The 23,130-nt window shown below is 37.3% G+C and overlaps 1 long non-coding RNA gene across 2 annotated transcripts in view; it reads left to right on the top strand.

Annotated features, from left to right (window-relative positions):
- The first annotated feature begins 21,068 nt into the window (after positions 1-21,068).
- LOC307157526 overlaps positions 21,069-23,130 on the top strand; it is a 32,192-nt gene continuing 30,130 nt past the window's right edge. For both annotated transcript variants that reach the window (XR_013821023.1, XR_013821024.1), the window contains exon 1: positions 21,069-21,167. This is a non-coding gene — a long non-coding RNA (uncharacterized lncRNA). The remainder of the gene's footprint in view (positions 21,168-23,130) is intronic.

Below are 23,130 nucleotides of genomic sequence, written 5' to 3'. Positions count from 1 at the left end.
GTATATATCTATACCCGCCCTTGGGCAGGTATAGATATATACACTAGATGTCGCCTTCGCTACTGCAGTTCATTGGAACGGACTAACATATGAATATGACTAACAGACAAGAACGGTTTGACCTAAAAATATCAAAATTGAAACTACTGCGGAAAAAAAGACACCTACATCTTGGATGCCCTTCAGGTAAGCTAAAACATACCAAAATTTAATTTCAAAGTGAACTATCCCTTTAAATGCTGATATTGATATATCAAATGAATTGATGCTTTTAGGATGTGCTTCTATTCATGAGACCGATGAGGCCTACTCTCTGGTTGATGCATAAAATAGAATTAAAACAAGCATGTAACGACCACAAATGGAGGGAAAATAGCAGGATAAAAGTAGTTACATCATTTAAAATGTACTCAAGTAAAAATAGACTTAAAGTACAATTTCTGAAAAAAAAAAAAAAACATTAACAGTAACGCAAGTAGGCCTATTGGTAATTTGTTATTTCACACCCCTGATACAAGAGACAATTCACAATTTTTTACAATGAAGTCTTAAGTTAACATATTGCTAAGTTAATTTAGGCTAAGCTACATTATTCCCAACTCTTATGCCATCTTATTTTTTTTCTTATATTGGAGAGATACAATAGCCTAAGGTCTAAAAGTTTAGGGTCTGTTAGATTTTATGGCAACACTGTACAATAAGGTCTCACTTCTTAACATTAGTTAGCATAATGTAATGCATTAGTTGACTAACAAAGGTTAATAAATGCTGTAAAAATATATTTCTCATAGTAAGTTAGTTAATAGATTTTTTTGAATGTTTGTTCATGTTATTGCACAGTGTATCGACTAATGTTAACAGTTACCACTTTTGATTTTAATAATGTATTAGTAAATGTAGAAATTAACATTAATAATAAATTAAGATTAATAATAAATACTGTGGAAGTGCAGTTTAGCTTTAGTTTGTTTACTAATGTAGCTATCCATTAACAACTGAAACTGTTACTTAATGATGTTATTAATGTTTTTGAAAGAAGTCTCTAATGCTCACCAAGGACTCATTGATCAAAATACAGTAAAAACAGTGATATTGTGAAATGTTTTCTATTTTAATATATTTTAAAATGTGCATTATTCCTGTGATGGAAAAGCTGAATTTGCAGCAATCATTACAGAAATCAATCTTATCAATATTTGCTGTTCAAGAAACATTTCTTATTATCAATGTTGAAAACAGGTGTGCTGCTTAATATTTATTTTCTGGGAAACCATTTATATATTTAATGAATATAAAGTTAAAATAAATCAGTCTTTAATATCACTTTTGAACATTTTAATGTGTAGCCTATTTGTTGAATAAAAAGTATTTTTTTTAAATATTTTTATCAAAAAAAATAAAAAATTGTTTATTACAAACAAATTACTGATCCTAAACTTTTTAATCCCATTAAGCATAAATGGGATAATTAAGATACTGCATGTAATCTTTGATTGCATTATGAAGTTTAAATTATTCTTATCAATATTAACTATTGTTTTTTTTTATAATAATAATAATAATAATAATAATAATAATAATAAATCATTAACAACAATAGCTAGCATGCCCATGATGCCTTAAAATGCGTTGTAGGTATGCAGCTCACAAGGTTTTGGAACAGAGCTTAGGCTTATCAATGCAAGTGTGTTTAACAGTTACTTTGTAACTAGAGTGTTTATGCATTTATTTGTGTCCATATGTCTTAAGGAGCCATTTCATTTGTTTACAGATTGTTTCATCATTTGCTTATGTGAGAAGCCAGAAGCATCATTACGCAACTACGCTGCATAATAGTCATTAGCATCTATATAAAGCAGGTCAGCAGTGCCCTGAGCTCCATAGATCCTGAGTCAGCCTGTGACTGTTAACCCCAGTGGAAAGCTCAGTCTATGCAGGTCTCATAACATCTGACCTCGAAACATCCAGGGTCAGGTTAAAAACAACCCAGACCCAGCCATTAGGAGCAAGCTATATCCTCACAAGACCCATCATCAAACTGGAAAGCTGAAATAGTCATCAACCAAAACAAGTTCTAAAAATGTGTCGACCAAACCGTGGCAGTTTATTTGTGTTTTGCTGCATAGACATTTCCCATAATAAGCTGATATTGCACTCCTCCAGGTAAAGGTGGCGGAGGACGAAAAGAGAAAAGTTACACCACATCAATTGCAGCACATTTGTGTGTGTGCGCATGCTCCTCGTTTCTGATTCTCTATTTGTCTATGTCAATTTTGTTGCAGAACGACAATTTAAGTGGCATGTTTTACATTAGAGTTCTTGCTTTTCTACACCTGATTCCCTAGCTTGTGTTATGAAATATTCATTCTGATGTGTTTGTTCGCTTTCATTTCTTGGCAACATTTTGACAGGAAAGCCGCCAACCCTCAACCAATCGTGACTCATGTAGTATTTCCCTGTTGCCCCTCCAGATCTCTGCAGATGATATATTTCTGCTGATGTTGTATGTGTGTCGGGGAGAGCCCATCTAACCCCCACTCTTCAACTTTTCGTAGCAATGGCCAGGTAGAAAGACCTGCACTCCTTTCATCAGAACTTGAATGAGCCATATCGCAAATCAAGGCGATCGCTTTTTAACAAGAAAGCATTTGCTCTGTATTATGACACATGGGGCAGCTGCTTTTCAAAGAATTTTTTTCACCCAGAAAATCTTCGTCACTTTGTTTTTTGTCTTTCGAGAAATATTTAAGAATGTTCTGGTTGCTCTTTTCCGTGCAGTTACAATGACTGGGGATTGGAGCTTTCAAACTTCAAAAAAGGACACAAAGGTGTTTTGTTTTTGTATTACTTTTTCTCCGCTGATGGTAACCTGCTGAGAGAAGATCACATGCGAAGGTCAATGGCATGGGTTCACAGCTGTGTACAAAGAGGTCTTTTGTAAAAGAAGAGTTCTGGATTTGGGCACCTATTATTGGTGTTATCGTTCGTCTTGCACAATAGACTCTACATTTAACCGGGTTGAAGCCGAGCCATTGATTCTGCTTATCTAATGTGCTTTTTTTGTTTTCACCCTCCAATTGATGGGTTTTGTGTACCATCAATTATTTAGTCAGAGATTAATTTCACTGTAGAATTTATGTGTTGGAAAAGCTTTCAGCAATCAGATAACATTTATAAGGCCTCGGCCGACCAGGAGCAGGATAAGATTGGGAAAGGCAGTCTGAAACAACACGCATAAGCTTTATCGAGCCAAACCTCATCAAATTCCCCTCAGAGTTGCCCAGTCGAATGGGTTTGTCATTTCCCTTTCAGCAGAACCCCCCCAGCTTTCCTTCATTACCCACAAATAGTGCAGCTCAACCCTTATTGAACAGTCCTAATAGTCCTCCCACCCTTTTTCTATGTATAGTGCTGCTGCTCACAGAGGTTTGCTTTCCAGTTTAATTATGTGCCTCTGAAAGACTATATGCTGTTATGCTATGCTAGCCACCTAACAATGATGAAAACACTCATTTGAGCTCATGTCCAAGAATGTACGCTTATCAGTCATAAATCGTTAGTTTTAATTAAATGGTCATTGACAAATAAGAATGTCCATGATAAAGAGAAACCCATGAAAAAAACACATGCCAGCTGCCTTAGTTATTAAAAAATTTAGGCTACTCTAGGTATTCATGTTGGTTTAAAAAAATAAAATAATAAAATACAAGAAAAGTTGAAATCTAATGACTCGTATAAAGTTAAGTGTTGTAAGTAAATAAATTAAATAAAAAAGGAAAACATAAAAATGTTTTAAAAAATAAAAATTTCTTACAGCATGAGTCTACACATCTTTATTAATCATTTTTCCACATTATTTTTCTGATTTGCAAAAAAATAATTCTAATATTAATAAGCAGTGAAGCTAAAGTTAAAACACTCTTATCATAAAAAATAACAACAATAATAATAGATAATACTTAATGGTTTTCATTTCATTCTTTTAATGAGGCTACATTATGATTTTTCTTCATCACGTTTTCAGGACAGTTGTATTACCCTATTTTTTTTTTTTTAAATATCAAAATTAAAACATTTTCATCTTTGTTTTAGGAATTTCATTGTGTATTTTTGAATAAACTAATACATTTAATAAATAAATGTGTGGCATGTGTTGATCCTAAAGGCATTTTGTAATACCAGAAAAAAAAAATAATAATAAAAAAAACTAACCCAATAAAAAAAAAAAAAGCCAAAATATTTTAATGGATGTAATAGAAGTACAATTTGAGCTCAAGTTGTCAACAAGGCTGTACAGCATCTGTTAGTCAATATCAGACTGGGCCCATCAAAGTGTCATTTTGTGCAAACATCAATAAGAACTAGAGGTCTTCAGATGAGTTTCTCTAATAAGTCCCTACAGAAAGATAATAGAATGGACTGATCAATAGCCTAGAGCTGGAGAGATTCAGTGATCTCGATAGGGGGAACTTAGTCGAGGCAGTTTTAATTCAATTGGCATCAATCCTGTTTACAGAGTGTTTTGTCCGGGATAGCTCATAGTGAGGTCATCTTTAATGAAGACAAGGACTTAATGAAATGCTAGTGAGATTTCTCTGATCATAAATCACGTATACGCTCAAAGTCAAAGACCACAGGCTGGTTTCATAAGCACTATAACTTGTGGTTTTCCATCGACAGCAATCTTTAGGCCTAATATGCGTCCAAGAAGTCATCAACAAACTGGAAACTTAAAGCACACAGTGTTTAGATGATATCCTAGAATTTTCAGCTGCTCGTTGAAACAGATTCACAGCAGCCGCTTGGGAAAATATCCAATATCAGTAGCATGATAAATAACTAGATCCTTGCAAAAACCTCAATCACATGTGAATGTTTTCAGCTCCTGCAAAACACTTCTGCGTCTACCACGTGCATTAGCAAATCTGATCAATGAAAAGATCTCCATCTTCTACATGTCTAAGTGTGGCTGATTGATGGTTTCATTCACTAGTAACCTCAAGCTGTGGAGCGAAGCTTTGGCGTCTAAAAACGCACTTATGATATTCAGCGTTGAAAACAGCTGATGAATTACAGAGTAAACTTGAACGACTTGGCCGTTCAGGCAAATATTGATATTTTTATGGAAATTACATCTTATTTAACATAAAATAATAAACATTTAGGCATTTGGGAGGCTGCCAGAAAAGCAGAGAGAGTTTTGGCAAGCAAACAAGCTTTTTTGATTATCTGTGTACTTTAGTCCTGAGAAACGGCTCATTGGCTTGTACTTTGTTGAGACTAAGTTGCCCTATTAAGTGTAGGCATCAAGTTTAAGTGAAGTCTCATTGATGGTTGGCATTATCATGGGACACTCAGTGACGTATACAGTGACTGGAACACAATGGAGAAGAACAGTATTGGCTACATCTAAGTGTAAAGGCAAAGGATCATTTGTTGGACACGGCTGCCTGCAGAGCTTTGAGAGTAAAAGATGAAGCAAAACGCAATTGCAGTGTATAAAAGGGCAGCTTTTTTTTATTGCTGGCTATGAGCCACCTGACCTCTTGTTAAAGGAAGCCAGAGGAAGTAAACTTGTCTTTATACTTTAAAAGTAATCCACAGGGCAAGGTCCTGAGAAAACCCCACAAATCAGTGTTTTTTCCGCCTTGTTGCTTCATCCTGTTGTAAACGAGACGTTCCTCAGAGGACTCGTGCTCCATTTCATATGCAGATATTATTCTTACCGCCAACACATGTCTTTCTCCAGATGTCTCTGGGAAGGAAAGGTGACAGACGTTTCTGCAGTTACGCATCCCTAAATAGGCCCGAGAGGACTCGAGTCTGAATGAACGATGACCCGGGTAGGTGGATGATTTAAAGTCTCACATTTAAGATCAGAGAGAAACACATAGGTCTGTAAAGTCGGGAATGCTGTAGATATGTCTTCCATTAAAATGGCTAATGGGGCTTTAGTTGCATATTATGAGCTGGAGTATTTCTTTGATAGACAGAACATGAGCGCATGCATGAAGAAAATCAGTCTTCAAGTTTTTTTTAATTACAATGAGGGATTTTTTTTTCCGTGGCTCTAAAAAAAGTTCTCTAACCAGGGATGCCCAGTAAAATGGCATTAAAAAAAAAATTCCAAATGAAACCAACAAATGTACATTTCTATATATATATATAAAAAACACCAATCTAATTTGGGTAGGCTTTTAAAACCACACTGCTGGATGTGTATAGCTGAGAAACATGCTGAGTTAATCTAACCAAGCAAGCTGGATTGCTCATTTAACCCAGCAGGCAATTGGTTACTCAATTAACTCAGATGGTAGCTCATATTAACTACAATTCTGGATTCATTTTACCTCATAAAATGGTAATTATTTTCATTTTTCTTTCAGATAAACCTGTAAATTGTGACTATAAGAGATTAAAAATAAAATTTAAATGAAATTACACTTAAGAATTTATATAAAATCATGCAAGGATAAGGACAGTTTAGATTTTTATTTAATGGCAGTTTAGTCATTTAAAGTTGACAAATTCATTACAATTCCATAAATGTTAATGAATTTGACATTAAATAAAGTATTCATTAAACATTAATTAAAAATAATAAATAAAAATGATTTAATAGGTGATATCTGTGTCAAAACAGTACAACTATCAAAGTAATTGCATGCTCAGATTCTGTGTATAAAAACCTTAGGTAATATTCACGCTTGCAAAGTAGTAAAAAAAAAAAAAAGGCTTTACTTTTTTGTCATCTCCTTTGTGGCACATTATAGTTTTCCCATCAAGCAAGTGACACCTTCCACTACCGCCACAATGACACAGCACGTGTCATATTGAATATTAACATTTCTCTCAAACAAACATCTGTTACATAGTTGCCATTGTTGGGTCTTCTTGTCAGAGGTGTAAAGAGTACCTGAAAACCATACTTAAGTAAATGTAGAGATATCCTACATTTGGATAGAAAATGATTCCATTGCAAGTTACCGATTCCAATACAACTTGAGTAAAAATCATACAATTTAAGCATCTACAAAGCATCTACAAACACTGAAGTCTGAGTTAAGCTCAAGTGCTCAAAAAGGGCATAAGTAAACCAAAATCCTTCAAAAAGGTCTCTTCAGTATAACGGATAAATGAAATCATGTTAAGTAAAATTAAATTGCACTTGATGTGCTGGTTTCGGCCTCTGCAGCGACTGCATGTCCTCCTCTCATATATGAAACGCCTGTGATTTAGCAACTACGGTACCTGCCAATGCACCCACATTCAAGTGACCTGTTGATAAGTTCTGAGAATAAGGGCAAAACACTCAAGATAAACAGTTGTACCATCCATGCCCTGTAGATGGCGATATCGCTTCTTTTGTACCAGAAATAAACTGCTGCAGAAAAAGTTAGGTGCCATGCAAAATGTAATGAGTTGTTGCATTACTCAGTGTATTGGAGTAAAGAGGTATTCAAAAATGTAGACAGTAAAAGTGGCTATTATCCTTGATATTCAGTCAAACTTCAAAGTAGACAAAAAGATAGGCTACTCAAATACAGTAACTAATTACATTTACTCAAATACTTTAGACCACTGCTTGTTGTAGTACACAGAAGTCACCATCATCATTTAGTAGAAACACAAATGGCGTTTGCGTTAGCCAAAAGCCTGAGGTCCCTTTCCTGCCCCAGATTCTCAGCTTCAGGATTGGGTAGGGGAATAGATCAGATTAGTTAATTAGACAGATTTGAGCTTGTTAATTCTTGTCCCAGAGTCTTCAGACATGTTCCTCATCCATCTGGTAAATGACCCAAGAGAAGATGTGGTTTAATCGTCTCCCTCTCTCTGTACATCTTAATTAACTGCAGATCCCTCCTCTTTACTGGATTTCAGCTGAGGCCTGAAAGCATATTGCGGATATGTAGGATTTTTTTCTCGCCTTGTGTTACAAACATTGTGGTTTGACTCATAGATCATGTACCTGTTTGAAGGAACACCTGTTAGAGAGAGATGATTACATTGAACTCTGCCAAACTCCTACTTTTTTTTTTTTTTTGAAGATTAAGTTCAATTGAGTGTAAGATTGAAAGGTAAATGTTAAAAAAAAAAAGTGTACAAACATCTTCATTTAACTATAAACTTGATTTGCTTTTAAGTGTGTTTGTGCTACATGTTTGTGCTAGGTGTTGGACTTGAAGCAACATTGCACAGACCGATCTGTGTATGACAAAAATACCATGAGAGCGATTTGAAAGATACAGAGCCATCTGCTCGATAATTGTTCTCGCTGTACTTTGTTGTCATACACTGATCGGTCTGCGTAGCGCCGCTTCTAGTCAAACACACCTAGGCCTGGTTTCACAGACAGGGCTTAAGCCAGGATTAGGCCTTAGTTCAATTAGGACAGGGTTTCTCAAACTCGGTCCTGGAGGGCCACTGTCCTGCACAGTTTAGCTCCAGCCCTGATCAAACACACCTGAGCAAGCTAATCAATGTCTTCAGGATCACTAGAAACTCACAGCTAGGTGTGTTTGATCAGGGTTGGAGCTAAACTGTGCAGGACAGTGGCCCTCCAGGACCGAGTTTGAGAAACCCTGAATTAGGACAAGTAGCATTTATAAATGTGCCTTATAAAAAACACATTACTGCTGTGCATCTTGAGACAAAACATATTTTAAGATATGTCAGTGCAAGTTGCTTTCAGTTAAAACAGCTCAAACATGCATTTAAGTCTGGGACTAGGCTTAAGACTTATGTGTGAAACCACAGAATTAACGTTACGTCTTCGAAATAAGTGAGTCATTGAATCATTCACTTTACAGATTTGTTTAAAAAAAGATGATACATTAAGGAATTGTTGCTTGGAGATATGCAACAGTTCTAATGTGGCTTGATTTGGAAATAATTTCATAAGCAGAGCAAAAAACAAAAATATAACTGGCACTAGTGTGCCCAAAATGTAAGTTACTTAATATTAGCTTGTTTATTGAACTGCAGTGTAAGAACACTGGCAATTATGCTGTTTTTCTGAATGTCAGCACAGCGGAGATTACCTGCGTCACTCAGGCACTGTTGCTTGTGTGATATTGCTTAAATTTAACACAATGACATTCTTTCATTTTTAATTAACTTCATTACTTAAGCTATAAATATCCTACTTTTTGGAACCACTGTATATGTTGGTTATAAATAAAAAATAAAAAATACAATACAAAACAAAATAGTGATTTTATACATTTTAGAAAAGTATGTGTCATACATTAAAAACTCTTTATATATCACCACCATTCAGACGATGTGTGTGTGTGTGTGTGTGTGTGTGTGTGTGTGTGTGTGTGTGTGTGTGTGTGTGTGTGTGTGTTCAACACCTGAGAGACATGTCAGTGAAAACCAAGAAATTTGTGAGGAAATCAATCACGTATATTTTCTAAAATAAAAATAAAAGTGAACACCTCAATATTGCTATTTTTCTGTCTGAGTGGTTGTGATTGTGTCAGGCTGTGTCATCTGCATCTTGTAGAGTAGCAGCTGGGGAGGGAGAATGAGCGGCCCGGGTAGACCACTGCTATGCCACCACACACCAAACCCTCCTTCCTAACCAGTCTAATGAGTTCTGATGCTAAACGTGCACAGTGGCAGGGTCATTTTGCAAAGAGACAAGAGGCAGGGGCAAGGAAACGTTTACTTATTTAAATGGAAAGGTCATTACTGCAGAGACACAAAGGGCCTTTGACAAATGAAGTCAAAGCCACTTAATGTCCGTTCCTCGAGCGAATGACCGTATAATACATAAAACCGCACTCAACTGCTTTGGGACTCAGTACAGATGCTCAGGGATGGCACACTGAACTTCCTTCCACTATGGTTCCCAGAGATAAAAAATGAATTGCTCCCTTATGTTTAATTTTTCATTATATAGTCATTTTACACTAAACAGCATAAAAGATTTAATTTAATGAAAAGGTAATGTGATTTCTCTTCGCTGTTTGAGTAATCAGATCGGTAAGCCGTCATTAGCACTGTATAACTGCATAACGCACACAGCCATCAGGCGGGGAGAGAATTGACTTCTCACCATACACTCTTAGCTATAAAAATGAGGACATACCTATTTACTTCTATTGTTTTTATATACAGCTGATTATAATAGCTGACTAAGCAGACAATACACCCATCGTTTAATCAGTGTTCCTGGCAACAGTCACGTTTACAATGGACGTACAGGACTACGTCAACGGCATCAGATCTTTGAAAGACCTGATGCCATTGACGCCACAGAAAAACAACCATTTGTCGAGACTTTCACGTAAATATTTTATATTTCTTTGTGGATCTATTTCAAGTTACAACTCTCCTAAAAATTATGTAAAAACAAAGACAAACTGATCGATCACTTTCATTAGCAGGTCTGTGTTTATTAGACCACAAAACTTAAAGAAACTTTTGAAACTAAATTTTTTAGATCTTTATTTTAGATTTGCTTTATTTACGAATATTTTTCTGACAATGTCATCAAAGGCAGGGCGTCTCATATTTAGCTAGACACAAATTTGCCCATAAAATAAGTAGGGTACAACAGAGCTAAAGGCTCCCCGGGGTAAAAGCACAGACTGTAAAAAAATAGGGTAAAAGGTATTTTTGGTATTTTTTGCTGGGTATTTTTGCTGCAATCATACACTATGGGAGTAGTGAAAAGCATTTTTTTTTCTTAAGGTGTGCCTTTAGCCCCTTTGTACCCTATATTTAAGTAAACACTCAGAAAGTAGTATCTGATTAAAGTGACTAGATGAACATAATGAAATATCAAAATATAATGGCTGCGCTTTAACTATTTGAACATTTATTTATATCCCACAATGGTCTGAAAACAAATAAAAAATCTAATCTTTAGATACATTCGACAGTTTGGTACATTTCAAACTGAAGTTAAAACTAATTATCATCTAGACACAGCTCATAAAACAGACTGATTTTATCATGACATCTGGTCACCCTATATCCAATCACTGCAGATGAATATAGTATTGGAGGGATTCTCCTGTTCCTCCCTCTCCCTCTCCCTCTCCCTCTCCCGTTTCCTCGGGCAATGATACTACAGCTGTCACATAGGACATTTCCACCAGTTACATGCCACACACACACATATGTAGCACATGGTGGTCACACACATTGCCCCACAGGCAACACGTGCCAAGGATTCATTTTAGATTCAGCTGATGGTTTTCTGAGGGGCGTTTGTGTGTGTGTGTGTGTGTGTGTGTGTGTGTGTGTGTGTGTGCGCGTGTGTGTGTGTGTGTAGGGATGCCCATCTACCAGCTTTGAGGTAAAATAGGATGTGTTTTTTTTCGTTTATGAGTGAGAAGGAAGGAAGTTCCTTCCACGCTTCTTTTTAATTTGTGAAAGAATCTAGACAAGAAAGTATCATTCTGTCACTCCAAATCCAATGGCTAGGCTGAGCAGAAAGAACACTATTCAATTTGAATGGAAACATTTTAATGCATTCTAGCTCTCCATATGGCAGAATTGTTTTTTTGCAATGGAAAATATTGCTACATTTTCATCTAATGTCTCATATTCAGAAAACATACGTGACCATACATGTGTCATATCCTGATGTATATATGGTACATATCCTGTGCAAGACAGGATATTCTATGGGGAAAAAAGTAGAATTTTTAAATTAGAATTTTTTTTTTCCCAGTAATCTAAAACATGAGCACTTTCTTAAATGTCTTTTAGGAGTTTAACATGGTTACAAAGATCCACTCGAAAGTGTTTATCTAAGGTCGGAGTGTCCTAATGGAAGAGAGGTCAAGGTCAAGGTCAAAAGTTGAGAGCCTTTAGGCTGCTAATGCAAAAGCTACCGGAACCATCCATTCCATTACATGCTCTCATATATGTCTGCCTTTCAGAGATATGATTAGAAATCACTTACAGAGTGATGCCCCTGGCCCTTTGATGGCCACTGATTAAAGTCTGGGGGGGTGGGGGGTTGGACACATTAAAAACAATCCCTCCCCGAGCCCACATACACTCTCATTTGCAAAGAGTTCAAATGAAGTGACAAACAGCATCAGCCATCAACTAATGGAGAACAGCTTTTGATGGCTACCATGGTCATCCATATAGCAGGATTAAGGAACGCTTACCTGCAATTGAGAGAAATCGTTCCTTCTAAAGACCTTCAGAGTAAAAGCAATAGTGATTGAGGAAAATAATAGAGCCCTCTCACTTTGATGCTGAGAACAGGTGAGTTCATCTCTGATGCAGCGGGGGGAAAAATTGATGGCCATTTGATGTAATCCTTTTTTCTTCTATTGAATCATTTCTAATCATTTCCCTCTATTATTAAATTAGAAAGTTCTTAATCTGTGGAACAGGACTGGTTGTATTTTGGATTAGAGGTAAATCTAATTTAGCCACTCTAGAGAGCTGTTGTTCTCCCTCCCTGGAGAATGATAAACTTTCCAGACATTGAAAAAGAGCAGCCATTTCAAAAGCATCTGGCAGACAGGGATACTACCATATCAAGCAAGCAAACAAACATACCACCATTAAAAGTCAGGCCAGTAATGCACTGAATATTTGCAACAAGATAGAAATTATACAGCTGTAAACTATAAACTCACTTTGGCTGGAATCAATGGCATATGATCCAAAACAATACCAATTGGTTTGTGGGTTTCTTGCAGATGCTTTCAAGACAATCACAAGTCGTTTTTAGTTTCGACAACATCACATGTATGTTAGCAAGCTAGATAATCTCGGTGACAGCTCAACTGAATTTGCAGAAACAATGTAGAATAAACCTCAGCAAGGCACAAACTCAATGAATGCACAATCTTGTGTGACAATGCAGCACTGGCACAAAAATAACAGTTCTGTCAACTGGCCCAAAACTCTCTCATTCTTGCCACAGGCCCTTAACAATAAACCCTAAGTTCAGGGCTCAACAATAAACCCTATTTACTGAGATACTGTTGGACTGCGAATGGCATATGCAGGCTTTACTGGTGCTTTAAAGGAATAGTTAATCATTTACTCACTCTCATGCCATTCCAGATGCTTATATCTCTTCTTCAAAAGCTGCTTGAAAACCTCTAGATTCCTACATCTGGCAGTTGTTCATGGAGTATCAGCAGTCTTATCCATTAGCAAGGTCTATTTGTGACAGGAAGTGGGTGAGTTCATGTGGTTTTCCTGCTTTGCGTTTCAGCATGCTGTCCATTGTGTGACCCTTAACCCGGCTGTCAGTGCTCAGTAATTCGGTTTTATCTCATATCCCAACTGCCACATCCCGTCCGCCGATCAAGTTAAACGGCACCTGCAATTGACCGCCAACCCCAGAGCATGAGCAGAGAGGGGCATCCTGTGAACAGATGGGGCTTGAATAGATTGGTGTCCGATCAGCTTTAAACATTACATCAAATTACACTACATTACTATCCTGTGCTCCCAGATGTGATTATCATACAAATGGACGATTGTTCATAATGCGCTCATGATCAGGCAGGAGAGGATTCCATTTCCGTGCAAAGTCAGAGCCAGAAAGCATTTTAGCACAGTGAGAGATCTGACTCGCATATGGCTTTCTGCCATGAAGGAAGAGGGTGAAGGAAGGCTGCTTGGAGGTTGCGCTCAGTATGATGAGGGTCTTTTTAGAAGTGGCGGAGTGCTGGTGAAATAACCCAAGATGACAGGCCTAGGGAGATAAGAGCAAGCACCAAGTGACAGTTCGGATGTCAAAAGCAGCTATGCATGACCCAACACTCTGCATGAATCTCCACCAAATAACCTCGCTTATCTTCTGTCGCTGTCATCAAAAGAATGGCAGACCAGTTTGGCTTTCCCCCTTTCTTCTCCCTCCCTTTTTGTCTCCAAAGAGAGTACTGTCTTTCAGTTGAAGCAGTGATTTCAAACTCTTCTCCTGAAAGGCCGTCTTCCTGCAAGTTTTGCTCCAAACACCTGAACCACCTAATCAAGGACTTCAGGATTACTCTACAATTGCATGCAGGTGTGTTGGAACTGCAGCATGGCAGCCCTATAGAGTCTGACACTTGAGCATTAGACAAAAGATAGAGGTGTCTCTTAATACAAAAGCTTTGTTTTGATTAAGTTATGTTCAGCCGATCACACATTTTTCACTCCAGCATTACACCTAACCACTTTTAGTCCATTTGCGATTCAAACCCATGATCCTTGTCATCCAAGCACTGGATTTTACAACTAAGCCAGAGGATCTTTCACATAAAATGAGTGTTTTAAACTATATTTAAGACATGTTTCTGAACTTGGAAAAAGCAGGATTTGAACCTGTAATTTCAGAACAAGTTGTGTTCTAACACTGAGCAAACAAAGAACCTTTGGTTTTTGGTTGTTAGTTATGTTATTTCTAAGAAATTACCACAATGAAACTATATGAAGCCATCAGAGAATCATTGGTTGGAGGTTGTTGTCTTTAATATGTTCCTGAGAAATGACCACAACTAAACTACAATTGTTCCTTAACCTAATATGAACATTGTAAAAGCAAGATTTGAATCTCTGATTTCAAAAGTACAAAACTGTTGAAATAAAACTATTAGAGAACATTCAGTTTGAGGTTGTTGTTGTTTTTAACATAGGTTAAATCATAATTACACTTAACCATAATATGAAACTACATTCTTTCGAAAAGGTGAGATTTGAACCCATGATTTGGGTTTATTTCATGTCTAAAAGGGAAGTGGAACACTCAGATAAAAGTCAGCTGAGTCAATGGAAATTGTAATAACTTTGTATTGTATTTGAATTTTTTTTTCTTGCTTGTCCTTCCCTTTTAGTGGTACCACAGTGATTCACATGCCATTCCATCTGCTGATTGGACACCCTTCATGACTGGCAAACGTCCATTCATGAAAGGTGTTTACACTTTGAAATTTCATCGTACACCTCACAGAACTCAGCAGACCCAACCCAGAACCTGAGTAGCCTGAATCTGAATGCTCTTTCCTGACTTAGGGCTCTTAAACCAATACTTACACATTACAGAAAGATTCTTGAAACTGCACAAACTCCTTGTAAAGATAAGGGTTTGTCTCTAAGGTGCTTGAGGCCCCATTGATGTGAAGGACCTGTGGAGTGGACCACTACCATATGTTCAGGAAATCAAACCAATACCAGCTCCCTCAGCTGCTACAGTATGATTCGGGATGGTAAACCCTGATCCGGCTTGCGTTTCCACCGCCAACAGTACTCTTACTTGATAGGCGTGGTAGCCTATGCCGGAAAGAAGCGATCAACATAATTTTCGTGCAAAGAACAAAGCGACATAGTAAACAACAATGGATGACATAGCAGATCTTGTTCTTGCTTCTCGGCATGTTTGTCACAAGACAAGCACCGACATTAAGCGTTTCTCAATACCAAGTACACAAAGTTCGGACTTACCAAGTCCGACTCAGGAGAATGACTCCCGAGAATGCGAGTCCAGTAATTCTGCAAATGGAACAGCAGCATTCTTGAAAGCGTCACTCAACTCACTCTGCTTCTCCGGTTATCTCTGTATATTTTAGGCAACAATAAAACGAAACATGTTATAAAACACCACACTGCCTCTCTTCGTTTTCATTTAAAGAAATCTTAAACATTATTAGACACACAAATGTGGTTCAGGCAACGCATATAGAGGGTTTGCACCTACATCACGGTTTGGTCAGTTACCCAGATGCGCGGCCATATTGGAGATACTCTGATGTAAACAACAGCTTGGTTTGCACTGTTTATGTACTACTGAACACATTGTTACACAAATTTATGATGTCTAAACCACGGAAAAAACACGTGGAAGCTGCTAAATTATCTAGAGAAGGACTTAGTGAGCAGGAAAGAGCACGAAATTTTGACAAACTAAAGTTAATATGTGGTAAAGATCTGAACGAGCTAGCTGCTTAGTCGTGGACTGACGACCCGACAATTCTTCCTTCTATTTCTTATCCCGACATTGGCTGTGTTCAGATTGTCAGTCCAAATCCGATTTTTGTTCATATCCGATTGAAATCTGATCAGAATTAGCTAACATGAACAGCAAAAAAAAAGAAAATCACATGAAATCCGTTTCAAGCTACATCCATGTGGTTTGAAATCCTATCAAATGACATATCAGGAAATCCGCTTCAGTCTGAACGCTCTGATCGGATTTCGCGTGGTTTATGTAATTTTCTCACGCCACGTAAAATGTAAACATCAGACGTTGTTATAGGAAACATGCTGAAAGTCGCTGCCGAAACAAGGCTGTGTTGCAAAGTGCCGGACGAGCAGCAAATTATTATTTTTGAAACATATTTTGAAACCTGCAGAGACAAGAGTGAGGAAAAAAGCTGTGCATACCAGCCTCCTACAGTTCTGCAGCAGGCTCAAGACGCAGTAGTCCAGCGCGGCGGCTACACATTTCCATGTTGTAAAATTTAAATAAAACAACATCTGTTGCAAATGCAAAACCCTCCATCAATGCAACATCATTGCCATATTGCCAAAGAGCTGCATGGACACAAATTGGATCTGAACAGTTGCGATACACAGTGTGGACATTAGATCAGATTCCAATCGAATACAAAAATAATCGGATTTGGACTGACAGTGTGAACGTAGCCATAGTGAACTACTTTACGTCAACATTTGATCTCTATTGATTATGTTCACTGCATGTATAACATTAGCCTATTTATAACAAAACAAAATATAAAACAATCCTGCCTCTTTTCATTTACATTTTAAAAATATTAAACTTATTAATATGGTTCAGGCAATATGTGCATTTGTACTCTGATCATCTTCACTGTAATAAAATTAAAAATGACAAAACTCAACCCTGTCTCTTTTTGTTCAATTAAATTTCAGTTTTATCAATAATAACCATTATAAAAGTATAAGTGAAAGGTACAAGAAGCTATACAACAAGAAATAAAGCAAACAATTCAGTCAAACATACAAAGTCAGCGCTCTAACGTTACAACGGTAAATTTAAATAGCCTAAATATAAAGTTATGAAATTTCACTTAACCCTCAGCCAAAACGATTGGCCAGGGAACAAATGATAGATTCACGAGACCAAAGATCACCCGTTAGATATACACAAGACGAATGATATCTCATGTTTAAACACTACAGAGGACTAGCCGAGGAAAGGCTGTTCCAGACGGGGTACATGAGCGCCGAGCGTCTGGTGATCGCCTGGAATGGATCTCACAACCTGGATCAAAGTTTCATACATCTTTATAAATAAACCACAGATTTGAGCTTTAAACAACTACATTCTTGCCTGAAAAACTCTTAAAACTACATTTCATGACACAACAGTAGTATTGTATTTCTACTGTAAAAATGGCGCCTCTTATTTTGTCAACCAATCAACGTTCTGCAGTGAGTCTAGCTCCACCCTTTAGTACCGTACCACTGTGCTTGGTATCCCAACGGAAGGGTACCAAAAAAATTGTATGGTACGGTTCAGTATTTTGGTACCATTCGCAACTTTTGACAGTGGAAACGGAAATAATTGCGTACCGTACTGTACCGTACCGAACCGTACCGCTCAGTGGAAACGAGCCAATATGCTGTAGACCTTGGGGCCTTGAACTTCTACTGTTTACAGCTGTAGCTTCTTTGGCTCTTGTGAAATAAGCTCACATAATTCTTGTCATAAGCAGATACTTTGTTTCATATTAACTGAAATGCTTCATAGCCAAGAGAGAGTGAGAAAGAAAGAACAGAGGATTGGTCAGAAAACCGATTTGTCGCAGTTGGTGTAGCCATGGTGATGAGAAGAAATCTTTTTGCTCCACTCTGAGACAGCAGCCTCTTGTAGATGACATTTTCTGTGAAAAAAAAAAAAAATAGTCAAGCTAGTGAAACACAAAGAAACAGGCTTGACTTACCCTGACATCCTGTATCAGATTTGTCTCTAAAAAGATGTTTAAAATATTAAGCCCCGCAGCCATACTGGGTATGATTAGGCTTTAGGCATAAAGAAACGACATGAAACAAGACAGACTCTCTTATGGAAAACACCTGTGTCATTACCACGTGTGAATCAGCTCTTCAGATCCACACACAGCATGTAAACATTTACATGAATGAATCATGTACATGTTTAATGCATATTTACTTGGAAATCTATATCATTCACACATCACTGGTCTTGATGGTGGATTTGCCGTGAAGCCCCTGTGGAGTGGTTCCTGGAAGAGACATACTGATATACTATAAGAAAATGGAGCTTCATCATTTGAAAATCATGGCAAGTAAAAATTAAGCAAATTAAGAAATATATTTCACTGTAAAAATAAAGTGTCAAGTATTTAAGGAAAAATTATTTTATTTTACAGTAAAAATACAAAATTACAATACTAATGTCTCAGACATTTTCAAATGTTAAACCATACAGCTTTTATTTTGGCAGACAGCTGCAGGGAGTCCTTTATGTTTTGTTGGCAATAATAGGTATATAAATGCTTCCTATTACACAAACCTTGTGAAAATGGTGGCCCACACTGTGTTGAAAAATACTGCAAGTGACCTAAACTCAGATGTAGAGATGGAGTTCATGTGGAGCAGCATTTACTGTACATGAATCGAGCCGCACTGAGACACTGAAAACTCTGGATCATGAGCTGCACATGTATATATCAACACACCGCACATATATTTAGTTAATTACATCTCAGCCTTTGCGATTTGATAATCGCTCTAAGCCATATCGCAATTTAAATTTTATTTTGATTAATCTTTCAGCTCTAATGCCAAGACTTTTTGCAAAGTGCAGGAATGATACTTGTAGGCCTGTATAGAGGTATTATTATTGGTACAGAATTGTAGGCCAGTGGTTCCCAAGCCTTTACACATTTTCAGTGGTGGACAAAGTATTTTTACTTTGTTGCTGTTAAATAAGATTTTATTTCAAGTAGGCCTAACTTTACTTTACTTTTTCAGAGTTCTTTTAATTTTGGGAAACTTTTACTTCACTACATTCCAAAGCATATCATACTTTTTACTCATTCCTTGTTATCTTAAATTGAAGAAATCGACACCTGCTCAGAGACCTCCAGGTGTCCTATTCATAAACTGACTGATTCTTTGCAATCAACCTGTTAAAGGGATATTTCACCCAAATAGGACAATTCTGTCATAATTTACGCAGCCTCAAGTTGTTCCAAAGCAGTATGAATTTCTTCCTTCTGCTGAACACAAAGAACGATATTCTGAAGAATGTTAGTAACCAAACAGTTGTGTGGGTTGTGAGTAAATTTTTGGGTATCCCTCACGAATCGCACTGAACAATTAATTGGTGAATTGGACTGATCCGATCAGCGCGCGACTGATGGCATGAAAAGTGTCACCAATTCTGAGTTGTAGAATTGTTAAACATAAAAATAAACATTAAATAACGTAAATGAATGCCCATGCAACTTCCCTGCTGCCGTAACAGTTTCAAATGATGTAAAACTGGTATGTTTGTACAGCTTTCTTCTTAAAATGTTAACCAATTGTGACGTTGTTTTATATTGTTAATATCAACACACATTTTGTTTTTCCTCCTTTCTATAATAATAGGCTATTTTATTATTTTCTACGGCTGCCCAGTGATCGAAAAGAGGCTAGTCGACCAAAATGTTATTCGGTTAGTTGCAGCAAAAAAAAAAAAAAAAAAAACGCCACAGGAAGTGGCAAAGTCGTCACGCTGTCCGTGAGGGACAGATAGTTAACGGCGGCGGGTCCTTGTGATAATTACAGTAGGCTATGTCGGGCATTCGTCAATCATCCATCGACCTCAAATATAGCCTTATCAATTTAAACATGATGTAAGTAACTTTGCCGCTCTGTCTAAAGTCAACGTAGATAAATGTGCGATATCAAAGTGTTTGTTTGGAGTGTGCGCGCTTTACTGCATGACTGTTGTGCGATCAGTTGCCTTTTACCTGATATCATCGGAAACATCTTCAAATACTCCGTCATTTATGTTCATATACATCATTCAAAACTGCCAAGTGTCTACTTTTATTTGTGTAAACTCACAATAACAACAAAACGTTGTAAAATAAAGAAAACAAACAGGGCTTTAGTCGACTAGAAAAATCTTTAGTCGGGGAGAGCCCTATTATTTTCACTTGTTTGCTTTGCACACTTTAATTATCGGTAGTAGTTATCAGAATATTAAAGTTTTTGGTAATAAAACGTTTTCTTACTTGCAGATCTGCATAATCTTCCTTATTTACTAGTGTTGGCTACTTAAATGATAATTCACAGTGATGTCAGACTGAGATTTGTAACCTATTTTAGCTCTAACGTTATCTGTGTGTCTAGTACATTAAACCCCCTTCCCTACATATATTTTTTGAGCAGTAGGATGCAGTACATAAAATTGCTAAATCATCAGTCAGTACTTCAGTACTTTTTACTTTTAATAATTTAAGTAGGCTACATTAAAAATCAAGTAAAATTGAAAAGGAGTAGCCTACTTAATACTTTTACTGGAGTCATATTTTATTAAGGTATCTGTACTTTTACTCTTTTTACTTATGTCTCATCTAACACACCTGATTCAAATCATCACATCATTAGTAGAGACTGCAAGCCCTGAATAGGATTATCCAATATAAGGGAAACACTCAAAATTTGCAGTGGACAGAGGCCTTCAGGACAGGTTTTAAAATGTCCTTTTTTCAACTTCAGTTCTTTACTATAGGATGGTATTTTTGGGATGGTGCTGTTTGAGCCCACGAGGGATAGAGAAGTAGGAGTATAGAAGGAATCTTCATATTAAATATTGATGTAACAGGAAGCCCTCAAGTTCTCACAGAAGAAAACCGTTCACAATTCTCAACACTGTTATTCAGGAAAGGACTGGGGAAAGAGAGTATGATGGGATTTTTTGTCAGCTCCACTTTATGTTCAACAAATAGCACAGCAATGGTGCCTTCTATATTTATTTGGGGTTACCCATTTCAAGTTCCACATCTAGAGTAGCCCGCACTGAATCCACCTTACGGTTGAGATTGCCTGAATTTCCGTCTTGTTACATAAACTTTTTTTTTTTTCCAGAGGCAGTCAAGGGTGTAGGTGCATAACCTGAGAGCTCTCTGGAAGACATGACGAAATCGTGGAAACTTTGGTGTAACAACTGGCACGTACTCACAAACATGCAAGTTAGTAGCCTTTTCTTTGTTGTTGTTCTTGTGTCAAAATCATGAACAGTATGCCCTGGGCTAGAGTGCTTTCTGCTGGTTTCCCTCCACACATAATGAATGACCCTTGAACAAAGATTTTGCACCACCTCTGATGAACATGTCACATGACAACCATATGTGCATGTGTGTCTTTGACTCTCAATAGAGGACTGGATCCGTCAAGGTCCATTGCTTCTTTTGAAAGTCCAGTTTTATAATGGGATCTGCTGATATGTGACGTGAACGCAGGGATGTGGATGAATGAACAGAGATAAATATGAGTCCAAATGTCTCAAAGTGGCCTGAAAAAAACCTCCTGGTGACCTTGGGAAGATAATACAAGAACAGAACTGTTAAAGTCGGCATGAAACAGAAGTTGTGATTGTCTTTTCTTCCCTATTGTGATGTAGGCCCTATAGCTGAGTAAAACAGGTATGTGACTTGGGCCATGACCACACTAATACGTTTTCATTTGAAAAAGCATATTTTTCTCTCCATTTTGGCCTTCCGTTCAGACTGAGACAGCGTTTTTATTAATGAAAACGCTCTCCAAAGTGGATACATTTTAAAATACCGTTTTCGCATTGTAAAGTGGATTGTCAAAAGGAGGTATTTAAAAAGGATGACGCAAGTTTAGTCGTGACGCATATTGTACCAATAGATATTCATTTTTATACCAGTATTGTGCCTGTCATGTGCTATTCACTTTCACACTGTTGCTAAAATATGTTACTTTGCAAACTCTTCATATCACAGTCCTGCAAAGATGACAGAAAATGTACTCACTCATTTAAACCAAAAGCCATTTTCAAATGTATCCGGATTAATGTAGACGTCGCCTTGGATTTTGTCCATTGGGAATTGATTGGGTGGTTGTGGTTTCCTATGTGATGTCATGTGAGTGACAGGTTTTCCTGCCCTTGCGCCAGTAAACACATCATCAGAGAAGAGATGTCATTGCTACAAGGATGCAAAGTTATTTTGATTAAAAATGATGAGGACACATGAATTAAAATAAATGATGTGCATGGATAAATAATTTATTAAAGGGATGGTTCGGAGTAAAATCAACCTAGGGTCCTTTGCACCATGACATCGAGCCAAACCCCCCTCCCCCTCCCCCTCCCCCCTCCCCTTTTTCCCTTGGTTGAAAATTTTTAAAGTTAGAGCTTATTTCGAGATATCAGCCGAATGGCTTAGCGCAGGTGCTATTGGCTCTAAATTTGTATCTCGTAAATTACCCCACTAATAATGCCCAGAATGGCGCCAAACTTCTACAGTAGTACAATTAGGTTTTGTACTCATAAAACGAGGCATTGGGAAGTTTGTAAGTACATCAGGAGTTTATTTAAATAACACTTGCCTGACGGCTCATGCTACTGCTAACCCGGACACAGACGTCACTTCACTGAGTTGAGAAAAGCACGTAAAAGTCCTTACAGAAAGCGATGCATAAGGATGTAGTTTAACGACGCCCAGTTCCAGGAATGTACTAATATTTTGTTGGTAGTACCAGTTTATAACAATTATTAGTTAACACTAAGTTGTCAACACTTCGGAAAAAATAATTTGTCGTTACACTACATCCTTATGCATTGCTTTCTGTCAGGACTTTTACTAGCCTTTTTGTATATTAAAGGTGATGTGTGCATCTTTTTCTTTTTTCCTTAGTTGTGTAAAAAGCACCACCAACATGTCATAAAATGAGAAAGTGTGCAGGGTGATGAGTCAGTCAGTCATGTAGTGTACACTTAGTCTTTTAACACATCTGTGGAAGACATGAAGAGTTCATTTACGTGTATTCTTTCGGAAGGGGATACGGCTCGTTTAAAGCAGAGTAATTAGAGGGCTACCCTGTGTGTCAATGATGAGGACGAGAAGAAAGGGAAGCTGATTGGAGAGCACTCATCTCAACACTTCCTGTCTGAATGCTTGCGCAAAC

This window comes from Squalius cephalus (assembly GCF_949319135.1).
Source record: "Squalius cephalus genome assembly, chromosome: 4".
Classification (NCBI taxonomy): domain Eukaryota; kingdom Metazoa; phylum Chordata; class Actinopteri; order Cypriniformes; family Leuciscidae; genus Squalius; species Squalius cephalus.
This window is presented reverse-complemented; position numbering and strand designations above follow the sequence as displayed.